The following is a 12,500-nucleotide window of genomic DNA, read 5'->3' as shown; positions in this document are numbered from 1 at the left end:
AGCATTGCATTGTGTTTTACTGGGTTATCCCATATGTTACTCCAAAAATTCTTACTTTCCTCCCTATCTGGGATAGTAGCATCATTGTTCTCGTCCGTCTCCAGCATTGCAAAGAGACGTTTTTGATTGGTTCGAAACATTCGGTTTTGTCTATACTGGTCTACCCTTTCTTGATAGCGTTTGACTTTTGCAGTTTTGGCTAATATTCGTTGTTTCAGTTCTTCAATTACTATGGTCACTCCTTTCTTTTTCAAGTAATATCTCCGTTCTAGACTTTCCCGCACTGTAATGTTTTGCAGCTCACCTGATTTAAGTCTTTCCAGTCTACTAAGATCTTTCCTTAGTTGGGAAATCTGGAGTTTAATCCTTTTTTTGCCACCATGGTTCTGTTTTAGGTTTCCTCTCATTCCGCTTAACACCCAGTCTCCTTGCAACCACTCGACCTATCGCAAGTGGTAAATCGTTCGTTTCTGTGATATCCTTGGTTTCCAAATAATGTATAATCTCATTTACTTTCGCAATCTTTCCCCTTATAATTATTATTATTATTATTATTATTGTGTTGTGTTCTTGGGCAAGACACTTTACTCCTAATGTGCCTCTCTTCAGCCAGGTGTATGAAAGGGTACCGGCGAATTCAAGGCTGGGGGTCCCATCCAGGGGGGAGTAGAAATATTCCTCGTCGCTTCATGATTAGGAAACCGGGGATAAGCTCCGGCGTGTTCGGCCACTTGGCTCGGAAAGCGCTTACCATGGAACAAGCCAGGAAAAAGGGATCGTTATGTATAATAACGTAGAAATTTGATACCGGTGCAAAACACCATGCCTATCGACAATAGACCATATTACAGTTGTAGCTAACTTACCTGGCCTACGATTAGAAGCGAGGCTGCCGGTGAATGACAGACCCTGTTTTGATACAAACCTTTGTGCTTTTGTAATGTTAATACGGAGTAATTAGAATTACAACAACACAATTTACATGATAAAAGCAGTGAGAGCTGTATCAAGACAAGGTCACCGGCAGCCTCACAGGCATTCATAGGCTAGGTCGCTGAGCAAACAACTGAAAAATGGCGTATTGAGAGTGCATCAGGGAGGCCAGAAAAAACCCATATATCTCAGCATAGAGATGATGGAGGAAATCTAAACGGGGCCAAGACGCAACTCTCACTCCCCCTACTCAAATCAAACTTCCATATACTTTGTAATCTCGATTAATTCCTCGGTAGATCGTTTCTAATAAATCAGCTTAGTGTTTTGGGTTCTTCCAACCAGCGTGCCTATCCTGACCTCTGGATCAGCTAATTTAAAACCTGCGTGGCAAACTCCTTAACCTCCTCTACTATAATGAAGCCAAGAATTTCCTCACTTTGTCTAAAGAGGTAGAATAACAACTACCTGCATATTCATGAAATCGCTTCTGTTTCTCACTCTTAACAACTCTACGAACGATCGAACCCAATTGGCCCCATTTTGTACAGCGGCTTTTTTTCTTAATATATCTTTAAATATGATGTATTTAGTTATGTATCTGTATACATGCTATGTAGTTTAGCTGTAAATGTAATGTCTCGAAGAAATTAGCTCCTATAGTTATTTTGAAATTCGAGATGAAATGCATGGTGATAGATGGTTTCATTCGGACTGGGACGCCTAAACTGTCCTGTTGTGCTCTGTCGGTTCACGAGTGAAGATAGATCGCTAGTTTTTTTTAATAAGGAATTGACATTTCAGTTGATTCTACAGCCATTCTATGCTGGTATCCTCGTAGCAAAAAACTGGCCTTTCCTTATTTTTGTCAAAGAAACGGTATAATGTAAATAATATACGGGTAAAATTAGGTAGCACATTCCGCAACTTACTTGATATAAAAGAAAAAGAAGTAAGACTGTAAGCAGTTGAGCCCCTCCCAGGGGGGGTACATGTTCCCTTCATCCCTTAATCTTTTTGGATTTTATCCCTTGTTCCCCATTAACAAATCCCTTGTTCCCAAAAATGTTTTTAACTCACGTTCCCTTGATCCCGAAAATTTTTGCGCTGTTCCCTTGATCCCCAAAAATGTTTATCATTGTTCCCCATATTTGTTTGCTTGTTTTACCTTTCTATTCACAGTAGAAAAAATCGCTTTCGAACCGCCTCCTTCGTCTCCTTAGAATCCGCTAATGCTGTACTTCATCGACTGCCGTTTCTGTCATCTCAACTGACTCAGGTGCCTCTGCGACAGTGACGACTTCATTGGTATGGTGAAGCACATCAAGGAGAAGGATAAGATCATCTTCTTCAAGCTGTAAGATAGTTACAGCAGGTTAGGGCACAAACAATGTTACTCACATCGACATATATCTCTCCGCATCTTCCGTGAACAGCACTGGATTGAAATGATCTTGAATAAACACTTTGGCTTTCACCCTCTTCATGCCAACACTCACATTCTCTTGCAGACAGACCATTATGAACAATTGACGAGTATCACTGGAATCAGCTGGCTGGCTTAGTTTGTAAAAAGTCTCTGTTGTTTCTCTAGGCGGCACTGGGACTGCTGCTGCTTCACTCAGCATTGTGAAATCTAGGGTTGTAGAGTCAGAGAGTCAGCTGCATACAAATTTATGGGCAGAGTTCCTGGATTGTCCTTTGTTGTCATGTTTCGCACTGAGTTTTCTGGGGGACACTCTGACCATACATTGCTCTCCAGTTCCTCATTTCACTCACCTGCTTTTCAGTTTGTGCGCCTTTAGAGGGTATAACTTGCGTAAATCATTGTAATATGTGGTGGTGAAAACCTGTGGGTAATAGAAATTGGGAGCTGTGAAGTAAGCAAATGGTGTAAAACATTGCCTCTTCAACCGTTCTTTGATTGCGCTGCTGAATCTGTAAGGGCATGTCAGTGACACCTCTTCTCATTTCTGAAAATGTGTTTTTGACAACAAGCGTTAGAAGACTCTTGGCTTGGATTAAAACTGTCTAGTAGGTCCTTGATGTGACGCAGAGACTTCAGGATCCTTCTTTCATCTTCCATGACAACTGATGAAACAGCTCCTTGAGGGCCTTGTGTCACAGCTGTGGTACCAGTAAGGCTCATGACTGCATCAACACAGTTTTTGTCAAAGGAGTAAACTTGCTGTAGTTTCTCGATTGCCAGGGGGATCTCTACTATGACCGAGGTGCTGGTCTTTGTGTGAAGTCCAAACGTCTCTCCAAACAGATGCAGATGCTTCAAATAGTCTTCCAAACTAGTGACACTGCTTGTCATGCGGAGGGTACCGGTTGAGGTGTCGACGGTAAATAGAGTGCCATAATCAAAGCAGATGGCTGTTGGCTGGGAAAACTGGGCTTTACTTCCATCTCTTGTGCCTTTTGCGTTGCCAACTACAACAGATCATTGCTTTACTGTAGGGTTATAAGCCTTGATACACGCGTCTCCAGTGTCCCTAAATGCAAAGGGGTTGTCATTGTAGGTGGTTAAAATGTGTACTTTGTTGCAGAGTGAACCACCCTTACTCACTATCTTCTCAGCCAAGCCACGATTGCCATGATTAAAGGTAAGTTTATATATCTCTCCATTATTGTCGTGTGCAGACACATAGACCACATTGTCCAATGTTACTATCCCATAAAGAACCGTAGAACTTAGCTGAAGAAAAGACGTTACAGGCCCTTTAAACCCCCCCCCCCCCCCTCTCGGTTACCAAAAAAACAATTTACAAACGGGCTTCCTGTGCATTTCCGTCTGACATGTGCACCCCCCTAGCCAAAATCCTAGATCCGCCCTTGCAATTATCCCACTGTTCTTGACTGTCGATAGAAAAGATCCAGCCTTTAGGCCACTCGGGCAATATCGGTGTGAAGTCTTTCGCTGAAGCCTGAAGCTTGAACTTTGTAATGTTTGTGCTTGATTCCGTAACCTTTCTCCAGGCGCTTCAAAACGGTTGAAAGAATCTTATCTTCAGATAAATTTAGCCCAAGTTCAAAGCTCCATCTCTCTGTGGGCTTTTCCTGCCCATTGTGGTATATTGCTCCAGTAACTGGTACAATTGTGTTTCTCGAACTGTGTCAGTTTCCGCCATCTTGAATTAGGTATATACTTTATGCCACATGGTTGAAACAAACATTCCCAAGATTCCTTGCACAGCTCTTAACAATAATCATCTCGAAAATACTCTCGCCTGACATTCAAGAACGCAAGAGATTTTATATTTTAGGGACTCGCAAAGTTAAAAATAATATATTATTAAACGCGCGGCCATGGGCCGAGCGCGGTTCTTGCTCTGCAATCGGTTTATTTTTTTTCATTTTTTTTTTTTTCGTTTTGTCGGAGAGCTGAACCAGACTTCCAATCGGCCACATAGTCAGTGGGACTTCCAGTCACGCAACTTAGGATGTTTATTCGCCAAAAGCTGTTAAAACGTTACTGTACTTAAAATTTTATGAATATTCCACTCTTTATTTAGTACAAACTAGACCCTCCGTGAGGGTACACTGGGTTGCCTGTGGTACGTGCAGCGTTCCAGGCAAATTGTGACTGGCCCACGGGCCGATTACGGGCTTGCAAAAACAAAGCAAAAGGTAATTAAAAAACCATGTCATAAACTACTTACTAACCGAGCTAGCTGGAGCCGTACTGGGGAATATTGGCCCTGGGTCGTTTTTGTACGGACCTTGCTGCGCTCGGTCCGTACTGCCACGACCTCGGGCCAATATTTCCCTGGCAGTACGGCCCTCGCCCTCGGTTAGTAAGAAGTTATTAAGGGTCACCCAGAAGTCATACCAGCAGAGGCCCTTTGGCTCACAGGTCCTCACACGTTCGTATGACGAAGCAGATCCTTTTCTGAGGTTAAAAGCCTGGCTACTGGCCTAACTCTTTTTCCTACTTTCCCAACCGCGAGAAAACCGCGGTAAATCAGCCATCGCCAAAAAATGTTTTTTTTTTCTTAAAAAATATTTAAAGTTAGGGGAAAAAAATACATCATTTTAAAGCTAAGAAAATAAGCTTTCCAACAGCATATAACTTATTTACAGACAACTGAAACATTTTATAAAAGCGAAAGTTGAACGAAAAAATTTAAGAAGAATAACAGTAAAATATGTTTTCTAGGCAAAATTTGGTCATTTTAGCGTTGATTACGAATTTTTAGATGCAAAACTAATATTTTCTGCAATTTATCTGCTTTCTTGGACATAAATTCGACCGAAAACTGATAAGGCACGAATATTTTTAGATTTTTAGGAATAATAGATAACGTGGTTCAATGCGTAATGTGATAATACGATAAAAGTGTCAAATTTGCGACCCATTGCTAACAGCAACGGAAGCGATCGCATTACGAATAATTAACCTCTGTTGCCAAAAACCACCCAAATAACCGGTCAGTGTAAAACGCAGACTGCAGACTGCAGACCAGCGATAAAATGCATACTGAGGGTAAAATGCAGACTGCAGACTGCAGACTGCAGACTGCGGGTTAATAAAATAATAATGAAAAAAGAGTTATAAGAGTGTTAGTAGCCGTTTGTACTTTCACACTGAAACCCCAACACAGCTCCCATCGCTTTGGTTGCCCCACCGCATGTTTTAAATCCGGATTTTTATCGAACTCTGTAAGAATTGAAGCTGTTTGAATCCTTGTTGTTGTTGGAAAAAGGACAGTTTCGTTAAGTGAGTTACTTTTAGACAAAGAAGTCACCACCCCGTAATTCAACTGTCCATTTTGCTGCACTGAACAAAGTAATCGAGTAATTACCCAATAACTCAATTTATTTTGACACGCATGGCTACAGTACCAATTAACAAAGACAGAGATAACGTGGATTTTGCAACCATTTAACGTTTCAATTCAGTCGGCTTAAGCCAGTATGACTGAGGTGTAAAAATTTCTTATTAGGATCCTTTCATTCGCTTTCGTGTACGTTATGTTTATCCTTTAGTTCACAAGCTCGTTTGTTTTGCATCTGGAAGATGTAATTTTAAATTATAACCTCTCCCTAGGGGTTACACGCATAGCTTAACCAATGAAATCCCCGCGTCCTAATTGCTCGGAATACATGAAATTCTTTGTGCGTTTCGTTGCACCGAAAAAAGACAACCGAGATTATTCAGGTTTTCGAAGTAATAATTGTTGGTTTTTCGATCGATTTCCCTCGATGTACCGGTGTGACAAATAATTTGGAACATTGCAATGCATCTGGAAGCGCAAAAACAAAGCACAGATGATTTCAACGCGTACGATCGCATCCCCAAAAGGTGCAGCGACCTGCAGTCATGCTAATGTGAGTTGTTGACAGATGTAAAACAGGATTGTAAACAACTTATGACTCGTTTTTTTATTATTAATATATATTTTACCCTCAGTCTGCATTTTACCCCCGGTCTGCAGTCTGCAGTCTGCAGTCTGCGTTTTACACTGACCGCCCAAATAACCGATTTTTCGACGGAAAATTCATCCCAGAGGATAAAACTATTCACTGGACATGTAATAAAGGTAGATATGTTCGAGCGAAAGCGAAAACAAGCGAATATTTTGACGGAAAACACAATAATGTGAGATCAAAGGAACATGTGGTGAAGACACGCAATTGCGGCATCGCTTCGACAATGATCATGACTAAAACACCACACGAGTACATACGGGTAACATACGAGTAACATACGAGTAACATACGGAACATACGGATACATACGAATACATACGACTGACATACGAGTAACATACGAGTAACATACGGATACATACGACTAACATACGGATACATACGAATACATACGAGTAATACGAATGTTTTTCTCATAAAGGAAGCTCTAATTATAAGCCTTTCAAGCATTTTTCACGTCAGCAAACACGTACCCGTTTCAGTTTGAGGAAGGGGGGGGGGGGGGGTGGTGTTGATAGACCCTCCAAGGCTTTCGTTAAATTTAGTCACAGTAAAATAAATTCACATGGAGTGCAAAACCCTAAGGCGGCGAAAGACGAGATACAAAACCCTCAACTTGTGGCGCAACATTGTTTCGTTGCAAGTTCTGGTCGATGTTTCGCGTTTTTCACTTTGCGTGATCAACTTGACCCGCAAGAAAAACATTTGTTGCGGGTTGAAGAAATGCAGGGCGCTGAGTGGTTGATTTGCTAGTACAAGAGCACATTTGTTGCGCGACAAGTTGTGAGCTTGATGAAAAACGAGCAACAAAGCCAAAATTTGTTGCTCAGAGTAGATCTGCGCTCTACTTTTCGCAATAACTTTCTTCAACCCGCAACAAATGTTTTTGTTGCGCGACAAGTTGATCATGCAAGGTGAAAAACGGGAGAAATCGACCCAAACTTGCAACGAAATAATGTTGCGCGCCAAGTTTAGGGTTTTTGTATCTCGTATTTCGCCGCCTTTAGCTTGCGCAACAAGATGACAGTATATTTTGGATGTTGCTCTCGTAGATGATTATGACTGTCAGGCCAGTTTACATTTAAGACACGTAAGGAAGTCAGAGCAGGTCTGTCATAATCTTTTACCCCATTTAAGCTTTCTGGCTTGATTTTGCACTGATTTTTTGCACTGATTTATCATAGGCAACTTAAGCTGAAATAGTGAAATCGAGATGGCGAATCTGATGACGTCACACGACATAAGCGAAATCCAAAATATATTGTCATCTTGTAGCGCAAGCTAAGGGTTTTGCACTCCATGTGAATTTATTTTACTGTGACTAAATTTAACTAAAGCCTTGGGGGGTTGATCAACATCCCCTCCCTCCCCCTCAAACTGAGCCGGGTACGTGTTTGCTGACGTGAAAAATGCCTGCAAGGCCTATAATTAGAGCTTCCTTTATGAGAAAAACATTCGTATTACTCGTATGTATTCGTATGTATCCGTATGTTAGTCGTATGTATCCGTATGTTACTCGTATGTTAGTCGTATGTTAGTCGTATGTATTCGTATGTATCCGTATGTTACTCGTATGTTACTCGTATGTTACCCGTATGTACTCGTGTGGTGTTTTAGTCATGATCTTCGACAATAATCTTACCTTTTCAGCGATTTTAACGCTTGAAATTCCATTCAATCCATCTTGTCTAGTCTTTGAATTCACTATTATCGCTGCCCTGCGAATCTTCAATGTGCTACATAACAGCACACTTGGTAAAAGACGGTTCGACGGGCGACAGATTGTTGTCGATGTTGTCGCCTGTCTTGTTCAGTATCCAATTGATTTGCCATTTTTGAGCTTCATAAGGGTATATTTTGTTCAAAGATCCACTAAAACGCCATTCGCGTTACATGACTTTCGACGCCATTACAGGTTAAGTTAATGATTCTACTGTGTCCACCAGAGAAATATACGCATTTCCACTACCCTCTCGATCCTAAGAAAATACGCGCAGAAGGCTCTATGCACAAAGACACCACTTACCGGGGGAGTGACAGGCAAGACTTTTACCGACACGGAAAAAAATAAAACGGAGAAATTCTACCCATTTTCCAACTGGGATTGCCGTATACGGCAACCCAGTAAATAAATTGCCTTTTTGTGTTATTTAAGTGGTTGATTCGAAGCGAGCATTGAATACATAAAGGTCATTATGTCACCCATGGAATGTGCCGACGTTTCAACTTTCATTGGTAGGGAAATAACCACCGTACTAAACATAGCTGTGGATAAAGTAATTCTTAAATTAAGTGACGCGTGTGACTACTTTGCTAGGCTTTTACTCGTGTAAAAACACCAATTAAATTTAATCGCGACTTTTAGGAAAGAAAGCTGTAAGTTGTTAAAAGTGTTATTATCGTATCGTTCATACCCATAGATATCCTGATGACAGTTCCAGATTAATTAAGACCATTACGTCATCGGAGATTCCTCGGAGATTTCACCTCGGAGATTTTTATCAACTCCGTTGATAAAACCAAATTTCTGTAATCAAAATATAGCCAATGAACTATGGCTGTTTCCACGCGTACGATTAACATCCCAAAGCCAAGGCGATTTAAAGTCGTGTTCGTGAACAGAATAAATAATGCTGTCCCAGCTGTGTGACAAAAGCACGTCATCTCGCATCCTGACCAAACAGGCCACGCTCGGTCCAGAATAAAAACTTCTAGAAACGAGCGATCGCAAACAAATCGTCTCGTATGCACGTGCTTTGCGATTATCTAATTTGTTTTCGCCCGACCAAAAACCCTCACTCCAGGCTGCATTGACACTGCATTCTCCTTTTCGTCGAATGCAATCAGAGTAAAAAACCAGATCAAAGACAACCCCAAAACGTCGAAAACAACGAAAGAAGCCACAAAAGAGAACAAGCATGACGTAGCAGATAACCAGGCCCAAAGCCCCTGAAAAAACCGAGAGGGGCGGCCAATTTGCAGTCTTCACAAAAAATCTCGATTTCTCGCGCCTGGGAAACGAAATTCAATAATTTGATCATATCCCCTGTTCCTACAAATAAATGTTCCAGTTCCCTTGTTCCCTAAAACCCCTGAATGGGAGGGGCTCGCAGTTGTTTTAGGTTCTTTGAGGAACAGAATGTAATTTCCGCAAAGATCATGCAAAAGAAGATTTTGAATGTGCTTATTGCATAGAGATGTAAGGTTTGACTTAAGTGGTAAGAGGACAGGTAGTTTGCAAATATAAATTTCAGTATTCTCTTATTTACATTACACCGTAACCCGTTTCTTTGACAAGAAATAAGGGCCAGTTTTTTGCTACGAGGATAACAGCGAAAAGAAAGCACTTCTTAGTCGCGAATTTTCTATAATGAAAACTTGTTGAGAATCAAAAGTCTACGTTAACAGCACAAACCAGGGCTACTCCTTAGTATCTGGCTGAGTAGTAATCTTCTTCTCACTAATTTTTTCTCCGGCCGCGCTTTAGCCATTTGATGAGGGCGAGTCACCGCGTGCTTCTCAAGTAGTTGCCGCCTTTATTCCCAAAAGAGTTATGGATAATTCTGCCATTCTATGACAAGGAAACCTCTCTGTATCTGATGATACCACAGTAGCACTTTTCGCTGACGATGCCAAGTGCCTCCACACTATAAGATCTGTAAGTGATTGCGCTCTGCTGCAAAGTGATATTGACACCCTGGTTGAGTGGAGCCACGCATAGAAAATGTCTGTCAACATTGAAAAATCTTCACTCTGTACAGTGGCAAGAAAGCGTGAGCCTATTATCTTCGACTACAAGATGGATGGTCAAAAAATGAAACGAGTGCAAAGTCAGAAAAACCTTGGAATTATGATTACTAGTGATGCTCGCTTCCGGCAAGGAGCACATTTACCGTCAAGTGAGTAAAGCCAATAAGATGTTAGGCTTTATAAGACGCACACTAAACAGTAGAAGCGATGAATTTATACCTACCTTCAGATCATTATATTTAGCCTTTGTGTGCTCTCAACTGGAATACGCTTGTGAGATATGGAGCCCAAAGAGTGTCACATTAATTAAACTACTTGAGGGGGTTCAACGGCGAGCTACTAGCTTACTGTTACCTGACTTGACGTATAACCAACGACTACAAAAGCTCAAGCTCCTCCCATTGGTTTATCGAAGGGAAGTTAAAGATATAACGACATTTTACAAGCTAAAGAGTGGGGACTTTAATCTACCTGCCAGTAAATATTTTGAATTCTGTTCTGACGAAAGCCTGAGGTCGTACACGAGCAACAAACTCAAGATAAACTCAGTTAAGACGGAATTATTCAAGAGCACCTACTTTAAATCGAATACCTTTTTACTGGGTTGCCGTATGGCAATCCCAGTCGCAAATTGGGTAGATTATTTTTTTAGTTGTTTTTTTTCCGCGTCGGTAAAAGTCTTGCCTGTCACTCCCCTGGTAAGTGACGTCTTTGTGCATAGAGCCCTCTGCGAGTATTTTCTTAGGATCGAGAGGGTAGTGGAAATGCGTAGATTTCTCTGGTGGACACCGGAGAATCATTAACTTAGCCTGCAATGGCGTCGAAAGTCATGTAACGCGAATGGCGTTTTAGTGGATCTCTGAATAAAATATACTCTTACGAAGCTCAATAATGGAAAGTCAGTTGGATAAACCAGGCAGGCGGTGAAAAACCAACACCTGGAATCTCAAAAGCGATGAGTAATGGACTTCGACAACAATCTATCGCCCGTCGAGCCGAAATCAAAGTGAGCTGTATTTCTACAATAATATTTAACCAAGTGTGACGGTTATGTAGAACACTGAAACCAAATGGAAAATTCTCTGGTAACTTATGGGTTCAACAAAGACAGAGAACGATTGAACGAATCAAACACCTTACGTGGATCTGTGATCAACTCTGCACAGTCTTCAGGTAAAAAAAATAATTGGAAATGTAACAGCCAAGAATTATTTGAAAGAAAGCTTGTCGTGTATTTTGTGCTTCATTATTCAAGGAAAGGGTTCTTCATGGAAACGGTTTGATCCTGAAATTTAGTTTGTTGCAATATTGCGCATATTTGACACGATTGAGTTTCTTATCTTCACGCACGTAATGAAATAGAAGGGGTTTTTGCCTCTAATGGGAAATATGTTGTTTGTTTCAAAAAATTGTTCGCTGGAAAAGGTGGCCTTTATGATTCATCATGTTTTATGATATGCGAGCTTAACTGAATAGTTTTTTATGGCAATAGTAAAGCATTTTCTGGTCAAAATGAGGTTAGCGTCTTCTGGTGTGTTAACTGAATTAAATCGTGAGTTTGTATTTGCCGTCTGCCGCGTAACCTTGATTTCCACTCTCAAAATTACCTCCAGAACCTACTTTTTGCGTAGAATAAGCTTTTAGAATGTTCTTGTTTTACATAAGGCAAGCTAACAAAATATGTACCTTGCTGAGTTCGCATTTGTTAGCGTTCATGGTATTTTCGGTCCGATGCTTCTGTTTCGTGAGGGGTATATTGTTTTGGTCTCCCATCCAAACACTAACCCCGCTGAACAGGGATCGAATGCTTCAGTGAACTTTGGTATCACAAAGCTGTCAGATGCTCAGAGGGCACGCTTAAACTTGTGGTGAAAAGAAGTTGTGAGGGAACTCGAAAATTATCGACATGTCAGCCCAGAAGCCAATGTTTCTCGCTTCTCTTTTATTTGTTATTCTTCAGACACCGGAATGCTGTAGTTCAATACCACACAATTCAGTGCCTTCTGATTTTCTGTAACACAGTAACACGTACCACAGGCAACCCAGTGTATGCTTCACGGAGGAATCTCGTTTGTAAAATAACCCGCCTGAAGAGATGAGAAAACGTGAGTTTAGCCTTCCAACATTTAAAAAACTCTGTAATGATTATTACAGCCATAAAACACTTAACCCTGACAATCCAAAGGCTTCATGGGTATAATGTTCTATTATATATATTTTACACTAAAATTTTTCCTTTTTGTTTATATATTTTTTTTCTTCTTCTTTTTGTAATGTATTTTAAGGTGGACTAGGTGGACTTTATAATCTTCTTCTTTGCAACAATTTTCTTTCTTTACTTGTTAATGGTATGTAATTTTCCTTTATTTTCTATTCTTAGT

Source organism: Montipora capricornis, chromosome 14 (assembly GCF_036669925.1).
Source record: "Montipora capricornis isolate CH-2021 chromosome 14, ASM3666992v2, whole genome shotgun sequence".
Lineage (NCBI taxonomy): Eukaryota > Metazoa > Cnidaria > Anthozoa > Scleractinia > Acroporidae > Montipora > Montipora capricornis.
Note: the sequence above shows the minus strand (reverse complement) of the source record.